The sequence below is a fragment of the Protopterus annectens genome, chromosome 11.part0, assembly GCF_019279795.1.
Source record: "Protopterus annectens isolate FY-2018-M chromosome 11.part0, PAN1.0, whole genome shotgun sequence".
In the NCBI taxonomy this organism is placed as follows: Eukaryota; Metazoa; Chordata; order Ceratodontiformes; family Protopteridae; genus Protopterus; species Protopterus annectens.
This window is the reverse complement of record NC_056745.1, coordinates 1,523,539,874-1,523,554,657: the sequence shown is the minus strand read 5'-3', so window position 1 is coordinate 1,523,554,657 and position 14,784 is coordinate 1,523,539,874.

Below are 14,784 nucleotides of genomic sequence, written 5' to 3'. Positions count from 1 at the left end.
GTTAGAAAAATATAATATAAGTAATATGCATGCTTAGTGCATTTGAAGTTTAAAAGGGGTTAATACATTGATTCTGTTCACACTGCATGAATCTGCACAGCTATTAGAAACTTAACAAGAGACATTTAATTTCTGCTAATGTCAAGAAAATAATAAGAAGCATTTCATTTCTGCTAATGTCATGAGACCTAACAAAGAGATATTTCATTTCTGCTTATGCCGTGAAAAAAATATGCAGCTGCTAGAAACTTTGATAAAGAGAATAATAGATGCTTGAAAGTATAAACCATAGTCAGCATTACTTGTACTAAAGCTAAAAATGTACCTTGAATCTAGACAAAATGTAACATGTATTAGAGCTGTACAATTGAAGAATTGAAAAGATAAGGTGGGCTAAAATAAGTCCCAAGGCCAGGTTGTTTTTCTCAAAAAGTTTTTGTAAAACAACAAATAATCTAGCCATGTCAGCAGTAAGTCTGGCAAAATTTTCTGTGAAACATAGAGAAAGCTTTGTCCAACTATGTCAGCAATAGAATAGTAACATTTTCTGTGTGACGTGAAGAGAACTGTATAAGAATAAAATACTGATCACCAAAGAACTAGACAAACCTTGTGCCTACATGCTTTGTCTCCTTGCTGCAAGTAATAAAGGTTGACTTGCTTGAACCTAACGTGAATTGGTCTTTGAAGTTTTTTCCTTTTACAGATACCAAACAGGAGAGGACCCAGGATCAAACTCTGTGGGTCTCCATTCGTGACTGGTCGGCAGTCTGACTTGGAGTCAGCTACTGTTACACTGTGAGTTCTATCTGTGATCCAGTTTGCAACCCACCTAGTGATATAGGGGTTGATGCCTAGCTTAGGGAGTTTTTCTATGATTCCTGAGTGGGGAATGGTATCAAAGGCCTTGGCCAGATCAAGGCTGGCTGTATGAACCACCTTGCCTTCATCCACAGCTCTGGTGACTGACTCAAAGAAGTCGAAGAAGTTGAGCAGCCATGATCTATCCTTCACAAAACAAAACTGTGTGGGATCCAGAGTTTGGAGATTCCCTATATCCTTATTTATGATGGATTCCATAGCTTTGCATATCAGACTTGTCAGGCTAATGGAGCGATAGTTCCCGAGGTCTATAGTCACTTCTCCTTTGTGGAGAGGGATGACTGTAGCAGTGCGCCATTCAGTATGGACAAAGCCTGAGGTGAGGCTGTGATTGAACAGGGCACACAGGTGAGGTGCCAGTTCACTCTGTAGTTTATGTAGAACACAGCCAGGGATATTGTCAGGTTCCATAGAAACTGTATTCTTGGCCTTGGCCAGTGCTGCTTTAACCTGTGCAGCAGTAATACCATGTGCCTGGCAATCTACTGGTATTATGATTGGCCCTTTTGGGGTGGGTAAAGCTGGCACTGAATCTGTTGACCAGTATATTGGCAATATCTGTTGGCTAGGTATAGAAGGTACCATTGTGCAGTAACTCAGAGCAAATCTGGGTATTGCCGTGGAGATTCTTTACATAACTATAGAAGGCCTTGTGGTTGACAGACAGGAAGCTCAGGGATAGGATACGGGAGCATCTATACCAGATCAGGATTAATTCCACGGTTAATGCACTCTCCAAACATGTTTTAAGTGCTGATAACACTCATGTGTTTAGGTTTAGAGTTATTGATGAAGTGTTTGTTAATTTTAGAGGTGGGACATCAGGAACCAGACTGAAAAACAGGAAGCTAAATGGATCATTAGGTTCAGGGCAGACCTATACTCTGGACTTAATGACAAAGTACCTTTAAAGCCGTTTTTGAAGTCCAGGAGGCTAAGGTAGAGAATGGATTGTCTTGGATATATTTTATGTTAAGGACATGCATCTAAGTGAATGTGAGTTCACACGAATTTTATATATAGGTGCATTTGCCTGATATATTATATAAGGATGTGTTATATGCACATATGTTTCTTGGACATCTTAGTATTTTATGTGTATGTTTTTACATACATAGTATATATATTATTTATTATTTTTACATATTTTTTAGATACTTATGTACTTTATACACATTTAATCTTCATATATTTAATTTTTTATAAGTGTTTTATATATATATATATATATATATATATATATATATATATATATATATATATATATATATAGATTAGATCTGGTGATTGTTTTGCCTTAAGTGTTATGTGCATGTTTTTACTGAAGGACAATCCTGTTTCTTTAAAAGAGTAGAGAAGATTTTTTAAATTAAATTGGATTAATGCCTTTTTTTCATTTAAAAGTGGGTGATATTTGGGGTTTGTATATGGCTGATGAAGCCCTATTTGGGTGAAAGCACTTACCTCATTTTTTATCTGTTTTATACATGTTTTTGAATAAATTACTTGACTGTGAACTGATTGTGAACTGAGTTATTTCCTGAGTGGATTGGATGGTTTTGCACCTAGACAGCCTTGCATCGCACCATTACCTGCTGTGCTTTACTGCTTTTATTTTCATTTTTGGATTGTGTTTGGTGTTGGGAGCATTTACTCCTTGTGAGGTTACATTTTTTGACTTTACTATCAGCTGCAATTCTATTTTCATAGCTAGCTTTAGAGGATTTGATGAGGGATCTCAACTTTTTGTTGAGAATGATAAGGGAGTTTTTCCAGTCTTGGGACTTCACCTTATTCTGCATCAGTTTCCTCCTTCTGTTGTAGAATTTGTTTATGGCAGGGGACCACCAGATTGGCTTCATCTTTTTGGAGGAGAGCATCTTGGTTCTATTAGGCATGGTGAGAGCCATGCATTTGTGTAAGTGTTTGTACAGTGCACTGGTGTATGGTTCGGCAGTCATTCAACTATTCTCCATTTGCATGGGTGCTGTGAATTTAGCCACCTCTATTTTTAGGAGCCCAACGTTAGCTTTGGAGAAGTTTCTCCATGGTGGTTACCTTTACGGGGGGGGGGGTGGAGGGATGTGGATTTCCAAGGTGATTAGGTTGTGGTCAGATCTAACCAGGGAGGAATTGACTATTGGTGTAGAGCAACGGTCACCCATGTTAGTAATGACCAGGTGAAGGATGTTGCTACCTCTAGTGGGGGTAAGAACGAGCTGGTCCGGGGCATTGGAATTAATGAATTCCAGGAAACATTGGGCAAGTGTATTGGTAAATAAGTAGTTTTCCTAGTTAATGGAGGGGAAGTTGAAGTCACTCAATATGAGTGGTAGGTTGGACACTAATATTCTCCAAGGTGCTTAGGAACATGGAGTGTGAGTCTTGGGATATGGTTGGGGTCCTATAACAGGCTATAACCTGAATCGCTGTCTTACGCAATATTAGCTGCACCTGAAGTATCTCTGATGAGTTATGCTGCGCTACCAGTCTGGAGGTGTGCGCATCCTTTATGAATATGGAAACACCACCTTTGAAACTTCGGTCCATGTTCTGTGGCCGAAAGGTGTGGAATGAGTTATAGCCTGGTAGTACAGGGATGCTCTCTGCAGTCTTGAACCAGGTCTCTGTTACAGCACAAATGTCAACATTCTCCATTTTAAGGAGTGCTTTGAGCGAGTGCATTTTGAAGTTAGACTTCTAGCATTGAGCAGCATGACCCTCAGATTGCATTTGTTTGTAGCTGTTATGGTAGTAATTTGGTCTGTGGATCACTGCCCAAAAAAGCCACGATAGGGTTCGCAAGAGCCTAGGCCAGTATCCAGAAACCCAGGGGTGACAGATGCAGGCCATCCCTGGCAATGCATCAAGGTCTGTCAGTCATGTCATCCCAAAAAGACAGATACTGGATCCCCTTAGAATGACACCAGAAACATAGCCAATTGTTGAAGTCAATCATTTTCTGCTTGTACTGCAGTATCATTCTGGACAATGGTAGGATGCTGCTCTGTGCTAGGGTCATACCTGCCTGGGCCACATAATCTGAGCTGTCCTCCATGTCTCTTTTCATGTAGTCCAGGGAGGTGCATCTCAGGTCATTCACATCCATATGGACAGTGACAGATTCATACTTGTACTTATTGTGGAGTGACCTGAGTGCATGTGTTATGTGTCAGATTCTGGCACCTGATAGACAGCTGATTGTTACCTTCTCCTTATTCAACCTAGTGAGTGGGACATCAGTGTGCCTCGCTATCGAGTCACCTGTGATTAGTGTATTGGACAAGCTGTTTTGCCTTTGAGGCTTAGGTTGAGGGGCACACTGTGTAGGTGAGCTATCTGTATTGTGGTTTGTGCTATGTTGTCATGGTCGAGTGTGTTTCTGCCTTGGAGGTCTCTGTTGTTTGGGTAGATTTCTATTGAGAGCCTCCATGAAGGTGGGAGTGGGCTTTGTGTTTTTATGTGAGAGCTGTGATGGTGGGTGTTCTGGAGGGCTCTGTGTTGCATGTGGTGTTGTGTAGGTGTTGACCTTCTCCTCTTGACCAGCTATTCCCATCTTGGCTTGAGAGTGCATGGCTTCCAATTTGGCTATATAAGTGCATCTCTCACAAGTCTGGGTGTTGGGAGGTAAGAGGAGAGGGTTGTCTGTGTACATAAGGCATTTGCTACACTGCCTCAGAGTGGCCATGTTGGCCAGGTTAATAAGAGAAAGCACAGGGAACTGACCTTTAGACATGCCAGGAGGGATGGTCATTATTACAAGTACTAGAGCTGTTTCCTTATATAGTCCTTTTACAGGAAAAATGTCACTCAAAGCATCTGAGTCTGTGCAGAGCACTGCCAAACACTTGAGGAGAAACTAATATGTAGACCCTGAAAATCTAAGGATGAAGTATTTAGGCAGATATTCTGAAGTTAGAAGGAAATCAAGCAGTATTTACTGAAAAATAAAGAATTAGCTTCTCAAGAATGATGAAAAGAGGGGAGTCCCATGAAAGGCTACTGCTTGGCTACTACAAATGCTGGTCTCAGCACAGCTTCACTCTGTTGGGATACAATACTCCTTTGCTTCTTCTCTCACCAGAAGCAAAATGCTAGCACCACTCCCAGGAAGAGAAGCAGGCCACGACCTGTTTGGTGATCCACAGTCTTGTCTCAGATGATGCAAAGGTCTGCAGGCTTGCAGCCTTTTTCTGGTAGATGCCTCAAATAGCAACCAGATCAATCAGGTACATTAAGCACAGACACTCACTCTCCAACCGGAAAGAGTCAGGAATCAGTGCACTGTGCTCCTACTCTCACCAGGATCAGAATATAAGCACAGATTCCAAGCTGTCACTTATAAAGCAGTTATTAAGCTTTCTGGTGATCAGCAGTCTCCAGGAAATAAAGTAACTGCACTCCTTCTCTCACTGGGAGAAAACAGAAGCGCTAATCCAAAGATGACTACTGAGAGGCAGAATGTGGGCTCTCATAACTGGTGGTCTTGCAATAAATGCTTAAAGGTAAGATGAAAAAAATGGTTTATCCTAAACACAGCAGTGTGCACTAGATGAGTTAGATGTGAAAGTAGGTAACTTAAGTTCTACCTGTCTAAAAAGTTAAGTTTTAGTACAGAGTCACTATTTGTAAAACAGCAAGATGGATTGAAAGGGGATTGTCACTTTTGTATTCTGGTACTATGAAATACAGTAGTATGGCCAATAAATTTAAATAGTTTAAGCTGAGTGATTTTACAAAATGATAATTTTGTGCTTACTCACACCAGTCAGTAAAAGCAGAGACGAAATGAGATATATGGTCAAATTAACATAAGGGACAGGCAGCTAGCAAGACAGTGGTGTTTAAGAACACAACAGTAACTGGGTGGGAGGGTGGAAAATTTTGGTCTGATTCACAAGAGACAGAGCTGTGGTCTCTCTTCAAGTTGTAATATGCAGTTAAATGCAGAATACAAGTAAAACACAGTGTAAAGAAAACAAATCACAATATACAAAATAGAAAAAGGCAATAAAGTAATACAAAATACAACAAATAAAAAGCAAGCTAACCTTTCCATCAGAGCAAACTGTAGCAGAGTCTGGCTGAGCCTTTCCAGTAAAGCCTAAGATTATGGACCAGTTTAATCGTAGGATAGTACTAGGCTATTTGTCCTTGTGGGCCATTTTAAACCTAGACGTCTACTCAATGTAAGAATCAATCCCTGCAGCTTGTGTCTGTAAAGTAAACACCTTAACCATTATACCAACCTTTTGCACCCTGGAAATGATATGCACTGGTGAAAACATTACACATTATGAATTACTTGTGTGAGAAACAATGTTCTGGTTCTCCAATAAAGTCAAAACAAAGAACCTATGAATGGATACAAATAAAAATATATATTTATACCTATACAAGAGAGTTAAGGCTTTCCATTTTGTTTGGCAGAGTGACATCTTTCCACACTTGGTCTGGCAGAGCTTATACAGGTAAAGTATAAGTATATAGTTATCCCATCTGCTTTCAGGACTAGGCACTGCTTTCATGGTGTGTGTGTGTGTGTGTGTGTGTGTGTGTGTGTGTGTGTGTGTGTGTGTGTGTGTGTGTGTGTGTGTGTGTGTGTGTGTGTGTGTGTGTGTGTGTGTGTATGTGTGAGAGAGAGAGAGAGAGAGAGAGCGAGAGATGCTTATATTTCCCCCAAAAAATGTTTTCTAAATATCTGCTAAAAAGATCATAAACTAATGCTGTCAGTTAAATTCTTTATAGCAGAGCTAAATGATATCTGATTTTCTTCAGTTAATTATTATATGGTTGCTGGCGGTAAAAACAGCAGAATTTGTATAATATGGCAATAAGTTGTGGCAGGGAAGGTTTCATGCCAATCCATGGAACCCCAAAAATATTGTGAATAGAAATAAAAGAGAAATAAATCAGCAATTCCCAAACTCAACATTAACAATAAATAAATAAATAATAAAACCCAGAACTCTTCCTGATGAAGAGGGGGATCAAACTCCCGCACTCCTAATACCATCTGACTATAAATATATCAAGTCTGAGGTCACTAGGTTAAGAAAACACTTTTTTTATCCTCAAGGTACAGTGACTCAGGGTTTGCATAATGACAATGTTCAGAGAAAGTGCACTAAGTGGTATTTCAGCAAACAACACCATACATTAAGGAAACTCTATGTTTCTGCCTGGAATGTGGGTAATTCATATTTTCTCCAAGGTGATGGTCAATTTTTTGTCATGAGGGTGATCAAGCTTGAGACGCCACTGTAGCTTACTTATCCACTTCTTTGCTCATGAATTTAAGACAAAGAAAACATAATAAGGGAAAAATGCCTAAAACCAGAGACATTTTTTAAATATTACTTTAATTCACTTAGAAAGTTCATCCACAAGTTTTACATCAATCTGCATTTTCTGAAGAATAAGTGGCATGAAACTCAATTATCTGCCATTACTGAGTGAATGCAATCTGCAGAGATTTACCAGAAAATAGGACAGGGCAAAAATATATGGTAAAATCATGGACAGTTGAGAGCCTTATGTTTACATATGAACTACCCATAATCTTTCAATTGTGTATTGTTGTTATACTATATCATCCTTTCAAATATATCCCTTTCCTTTGCAATAATGACATTGTATAATATGCATTCCATTCTTGTCAATTGTGTTATGTTGATATGCTTCTGTGGGGACAACCAAGGTAAATCACTGGCTGTGTAGCTTCACATTCACAATACAAAGCAATTTTCTTCTGTAAGATTGTCAATTTGTATTTAAAAAGCTCTGGTTAGCTGTCTTAATTATTTATGCACAGTGAAGATATATTTTGTAATACTATTTATTTCCAGTGGAGCACTATTTAATTAAACAAAAAAAGATTAAATTTTCTACATAACGCTGAGAAGAAATTGCAGCCATCTATTCAGAACTAATCAATAGCCACCCCAATGTCTAGTACATTATGATTACTACTCTCATTTGTGAAATATAACACATTTTTTCTTATGCATAGACTACTAGGTACTTCACTGAAGGTAAAATCTTTACATTCTACAAAGAAGAATTGGAACATTGAACGAGGAATATGTGAACTATCAGTAGTAAATACTTAAGCAATAACCAATGATATAGATGTGGTATATTAAGATTTATCCATGGTTGGTGTGGTTTCATCATGAGGGCGAAGCCCGGGTGATTAAATAAAGCCAACCATGGGTAAATCTTAATATACCACACTATGGAGTTGGTTATTGCTATTATACAATGACATTATTTAAGAAAAAAAAATACTTTGCTTAAATAAACCCCGGGATTCATGAAGCTTGCGCCAGGTGCAGGCGTAGCGTCGGCATTCTAACACCAAAGATGGCCACCGAGCGATTCAGGTACGAGCTGTTCCCATGTACACTACCTGCGTACGCTATGCCAGCACAACTCCTGAGCCTTGTATGCTAATTACCCCATGTGCAGCAGTGTAGCATGCAAATGAAGGTATGTAGTAATTCAGGAAGTGGTGCAGGCGTAGTGTAAGCATGCAGAAATGTAAACTGTAGAAAATGGTTTACATTTTTGCAAACATAAAATTGGAGCCATGACAGCCAACCAAACACATGTATTATATTGTTAATATATGCCAATGGCTAAATATATAGCCATTAGCATAAACAAAATGTACAAACTATAAAATTAACATTTAATATATATAGTCGCACTATTGTGACATGGAAGCGCAGGGCACCGGTGTGCAAAAGGGATCGTAAGGAATATATAAAAATATAGAATAAAACCGCAATGAAACACATATCATGATTTCCCCATAATAGTCAATGACAGGCATGCTGCACCATACTTATGGCACAAGGGTTGCTAAGGGGCAGTGACAGTGTTATGCACAGTAGCTAGGAATTAGTAGGCAATGCCATGCAAATGAGAGGAGTAATAGTGAATCGAAGATTCCTCGCTGATGTAAGGATGCACCTCACAACGTAGCATTATAACACTGAGATGAGCCCTTGAGATAAAGATGACATCAAGAGAGGGGTGTGTCGCCATTGCTGTGAGCACATTGGAGCATTGCTAAACCGGTCTGCCCCTAGCTGGGCAAAGCTGCAGGATAGGGGTGTATCGAATTGCCCATAGCTATGCTTAGCTGAGAGTACACAAGGTAACCAATTATGCATGTGAACGGAGATGAAAATGTGCGTAAACTCGGTAAATGGGTATGAGTGGCGCACACTGCAGCTGAAACAGGAGGGATATAGGAAAGAATTAAGGAAATTCTGCAGCAGTGAAATTGGAGAACAAATGACTAATTAACACCTAGGAGCCTACAGTGGGCCATTGACAACAGCTAACAAGGCTGCAAGCAGCTACCTGAGGAACAGGGAAGGGGAGGGGCTGTACTGCAAAGAAAACAGCAAAGTGTCAAAGCAAAACAAAAGTTATATGCAGTATATCAGCTGCAAGGCACATTTTCCATGACTGGGTAGGGAAAGTTCAAAACAAGAAAGACGGTAGGTGGATGCATGCCTCATAATGGGAGGGGATCCAGGTCTAAAAGTGAATTAAAGGGCAACAGATTAATCAAGGCAGGCAAGTAGATATCCACACTAAAGGCCTCACACTCACAGTATTCATTGCAAAACCCATAATTAAGACACGCAGCAGCTGAAATAGCTCATACACACCCACTTACATCAGCAGCATCCATAGCACAATACTATAAAGTGTTCAGACCCAGGGTAACCTACCAGGGGCTACATGATCTGGAGATAGTAGAGCATTACAGGGTGGATAGGGACACCCTACAGCAACTTGTGGAGCTGTGCTGGCCACACCTCAGAGCCAGAACAAACAGAGGGGAACCCATCCCAGTGGATACCAAGTTATGTGTAAGCCTGAGAATACTAGCTACAGGTACCTTTCAAAGACCAACTGGGGATATCATGGGTATCGCACAGGCATCAGAATCTGGGGTACTACACCAGTTCCTGGATGCCATGTTAGCACATGCCAATGAGCACATATACTTCCCCCGAGTGCAGGAGGAGTTGGCCAGCAATATGCGTCTCTTCTACCATATGGAAGAATACCCGGAGGTACTGGGTGCAATAGACTGCATGTACATACACATCAAGTCACCACCTGGTGAGCAGGGTAGGCGCTACATAAACCGCAAGGGATACCCACCCATCAACTGCCAGATTGTGTGCAATGCCCAGGGCATTATCATGGATGTGTGTGCTGGCAGCCCTGGAAGCTATCACGACTCCCACATCTGGCATGCCTCACAGCTATATCGGTTATTTGCCAGGGGGACATCCCAAATGGCCACCTGATGGGGGATGCTGGCTATGCACTGGGAACCGTGGATGATGACTCCCATCAGAAATGCACACACACCCATGCAGGAATGCCATAATGAGGCACACGCACAAACCAGAATCATCATAGAGCTTGTGGTTGGGATGCTAAAATCACAATTGTGTTGCTTGGACATATCTGGTGGAGCCTTGCAGTATTCTCCAGGCACATGTGCCCACATCTTCATAGTGTGTGCCATGCTACACATTATGGTCCTACAGAAACAGCTGCAGCAGGGCCAGAATGGTAAAGGCCCTCACAGCTTGCCACCATTGCCAAGGGCCCCACAGGCACAGAGGTACTCAGACCATGAACACCCTGAGCCAGCCCCAGTAGGCAGACGGAGGTGTGCCCAGTATGCCCATGCCTTGGCAAAGAGGGAATGTATAGCACACACACACTGACAGTGTAAGCACATAGAGACTGACACCTTTCACCACATGCACACACACAGTAAAAATGGATGACACACACACACACAAGACTACCTGTAAATTGTCATGTATAGGCAGTCTACTCTGTGCATCCAACATAGGCAGCCCTCAACTATTGCACACACAAAAGCCATTGGCACAAGGTAAGTCAACACCTGAACAGTAAATTAAGCTATCAGCATATACAGATACTGTAGGTATAGATTCATAGGTAGGTACTTGGTCAACTGCCAGAGGCCATTCATAAGGCCAGCCAAAATGAGCCAGCTTTTGCCACCCCATTGATTCATTAACCATCCCTCTGTGGAGCAAATCCAATGGCGGGATCCCTGGGGTGCATCTACTGTTCCCCATCCACCCTTCAAGGTTTCTCTTACAGAGTGTTAGTGAGGGGATATGTATAATGTAGTTAGGGATGTTACTCCAAAGTATGGGGAGTGTCTGTGACAGGAAGATGTCCCTCCAGCATCTTCCAGTTATTGCTGTGGCAAGGTCAGCTCACTACAGTGTGTGGCTCACTGTGACATGGATTCCCATAGGTGGAGCATATCCATCAAGCCTGAGTTCGACATGGCTGTTTTGGGCAGTGGAGATCATCTCTGGGTAAACGAGATGCCACTGAGTAAAACAAGAGTTTATTCAGTCCGGCTGCATAGGCCATATGTTGGAGGCCAGTATTCCCCTTGGTGAGGTACATTCATGGACCCCCCAGCTGTTGGACGTGTCCTCTGAGGTACATCCCACATGGGCTATTATACCCTATGATGGGACTGATGAGTGATGAGTAAAGGGGCACTATAACCCCAGTATGTCTAGATGGGAATCCTTTAGTAATCAGATGGCCTACATAGAAAGATGTCCTAACTACTGTGGAGATATGATTGTCAAAGGGGAGATCACTATCTACCTTAGTCCCTAGATACCCCATTACCTCATCTGTATTAAAGTGGCTGCTGCTCATGTGTTAATATGTGGGTGCCAATTCCACAATGGAATGACCATGCAGTTAGTGGCACTTGTCTGGAGGCCATGTCGTTGGCACCCTGTGACGTTCTCTATGCGGCCCCTTGAGGGATGTCCGTGTCAGCTGGACTATCAATCATGCCTCCCAATTTACAGTCATTGCCAAACATGGTCTGCCGTAGTCCACCTGTGTTTGCCTGTGCATCTGAGACATATATGCCAAACAGTAGGGCTCCCAGGACTGAGTCCTGTGGGACACCAGTCGTGACTGTTCAAGAGTTGGGCCTGGAGACCGCTAGTCATACCTTGTGAGTTCTGTGTGTAAGCCCGTTGGCAAAGTACCTGTGATGTATGGGTGAATGTACAGGCTGGTGTGTTTATCAATAATACCTGAGTGAGGCATGGTGTCAAAAGCCTTGGTGAGGTCCAGGTAGTATGTGTGAACCACCTCCCCAGTCATCTAATGTCTTGGTGACTGTATGTAAGACATCAAACAGGTTTAGTAGGCATGAACTGCACTCAACTAAGCTGACCTGGGTTGGGTCACATGTTTGAAGGTTACCAATGTCATTGTTAAAGAGTGCCATGAGGATGTGAACCATTCCATTGCAGACCAGGTTAGACAAGCTTATGGGGTGATATTTACCATGGTCAGTTGTGACTTCACCTTGATGGAGCAGAATAACCTTTGCCAAGAGCCACTGTTGGGCATGTAGCCTGTGGAGAGGCTGAGGTAGGAATGCTTAATTAGGAGGGGGGGAAGGTTGTCTTGTACAGTTTGCAAGATGCAGTCTGGGTCAACATCTGCCTCCATTGATGCTGTGTTCTGCTGTTAGAGAGGGCCATTTCCACCTGTGTGTCTCTGATGGTTTGGATACTGTACATTTTGGGTAGTGCTGTGGGCTCTTTAAGGGGTGACGTATGCACCAAATGTATCTGCAAGGATGTTGGCAATATCAGTAGGGTCAGCATATTTTGTGCCATATTTCACTGGCACAGTGCAAATCTGTGTGTCACCACATAGATTCTTGACATAGCCAAATAAGGATGTGTGGTTATCTTTTGAATCATTGCGTATTCTCCTGCTGATGTTAGCCTTGGATGATGTCATGAGGGACCTACGTGTTATACTAATAGTGGTCATGGATGTCTGCACTTCGTGGGATTTGCTGTGTGTCTGGAACACTGTCCTACTTCTGTAGTATAGCCTGTTTATTGCAGAGGTCCACCAGACTGGTGTCCTTGTCTAGGAGGAGTGAGTCTTGGTTTGCCAGTGATGGCACGATCCATACATTCATGTAGGTGCTTATAGACTGCATTTGTAAATCTGTCTGTCTCTTTAGAAGTGTTTCCCTTTTAGCATGGGGGCTGGGAAACCCCCATCCCTGTCACTAGTAATGTAAATTTAGCTGTAGGAAAGATATACGCTGTGGTATCTGTGGGTGGGGGAGATGCTAAGGTGTGGAAACAGTGAATAGTTCATGGTCAGATCTAGCCCATGACCGGTTAACCTTCGCTGTGGTGCACCTGTTGCCCATGTTGGTGATGACCACATCTAGTAGTTTCCACCACACATTAGGGAAGTTACCACCTAATTCAGGGCATATGAGGTGATACATTCCAGGAAGCGCTGGTCCTGGAAGTGAGTACCGGAGTACATTTCCCAGTTAATGGTATGGTAGTTGACATCGACCAATGCCAGGGTGTGCGTTAGGACTGTCATGTTCTCCACTGTCTCCAGGTAGGTGGAGTGGAGTTCCTGGGTCATGGAGGGTGATCTGTAGCAGGCCAAATTCCACATTGCAGTTGTGGCTGAAGTTAGCTGCACATGGATGATCACAGAGGTATCATGCTGCCCCACTAACCTGGAGGTGTAGGAATCCCTGATGAATATGGGTACAGCCCCTCCATGTCTGTCAGTCCATGTTCTGTGGTTGAAATGTGTGGTATGGGTTGTAGTCTGGTAGTGCTGGTGTGCTCTCAGGATCCTTAAGACAGATTTCAGTTAATGCACAGATGTTGATGTTGTCCATCCTGAGGAGTGCTGTGAGTGCATGCATGTTGTGATCACAACCCCTGGTGTTGAGTAGCATAATCCTCATTGAATCTGCTATTGTGCTGTTTACGGAGCTGGTATTCACCTTCAAGACTCTCCTAAATAAGGTACCATGGGGGCGACATTAGACTTGGCCAGTATTCCAAAGCGTAAGGCTGACACATTGACCAGTATTGTATTATTGCATGCATGTTCCCCATCTGTGCTTGTTTTTCATCTCCCCTGTAGGTAACCTACTGGTAAGGAATAGAAAGCCTTAAACTTATACAAGTCTTCTAGCTTCCAAGATAGGCTTTTGGAGTGACTAAGTATCAGTGTTCTGTATGTTCTTGCTGTACTCAGCTGTTTCCTGACTACATGGTGAGATCACACTGTATATTGTGATCTGAAGGTCTGTTTATTCACATATTATGGCTGTGATGGCCTGCACATTAGAGGTTCACAGATAGCCTACTGCCTATCTGCCAAAGAGCAATTAGAAGCATAGCAACAGTGTGTTGGCCTTCCCCGCTCCATTGATGAAGTAACTGAGCCTCTGTCAAGCATAGCCAATGAAGCAATTCCAGGCAGAGACTGGGGTTGTGGAGGGTGATAGGTGCCCTTAGTGATCTAAAGAGGGCATGTTAATGTGACAATTCAACACCATTCAATTCCCCCGACAGGTCTTGCAGCTATCAAACTGGACAGGCTCCCCCACCCCCTGGCTGTATGGTTTTGGGACACATGATCCCAAGGGTGTATAGTCTGTTACCCATTCACACAACAAGGTTTCCCTTGAAATGTGTCAGTGAGGGGCTATGCCTAATGTAGTTAGGAATGGAATGTATTGTCTCACAGTACATTTGTTATATGTTGTTATTTCAAGAGTACGTGAAGCTCAGTGAGTTTGGGGGCTCCCACCCTTTGCTTAGCCTAGCTTGCACATAGAAATCATCTAAATAGGAAATAGGCGGAAGCAACGTTAATGTCAACAGTGTAATGGTTACAGCATCCACATAGTATCTGTGCAGTCGAGGTTACAATCCCGATAAAGGCAGGGATGTTTATCATGTGCAAAAGTATACCTTAACCACAGCTTGCATATAT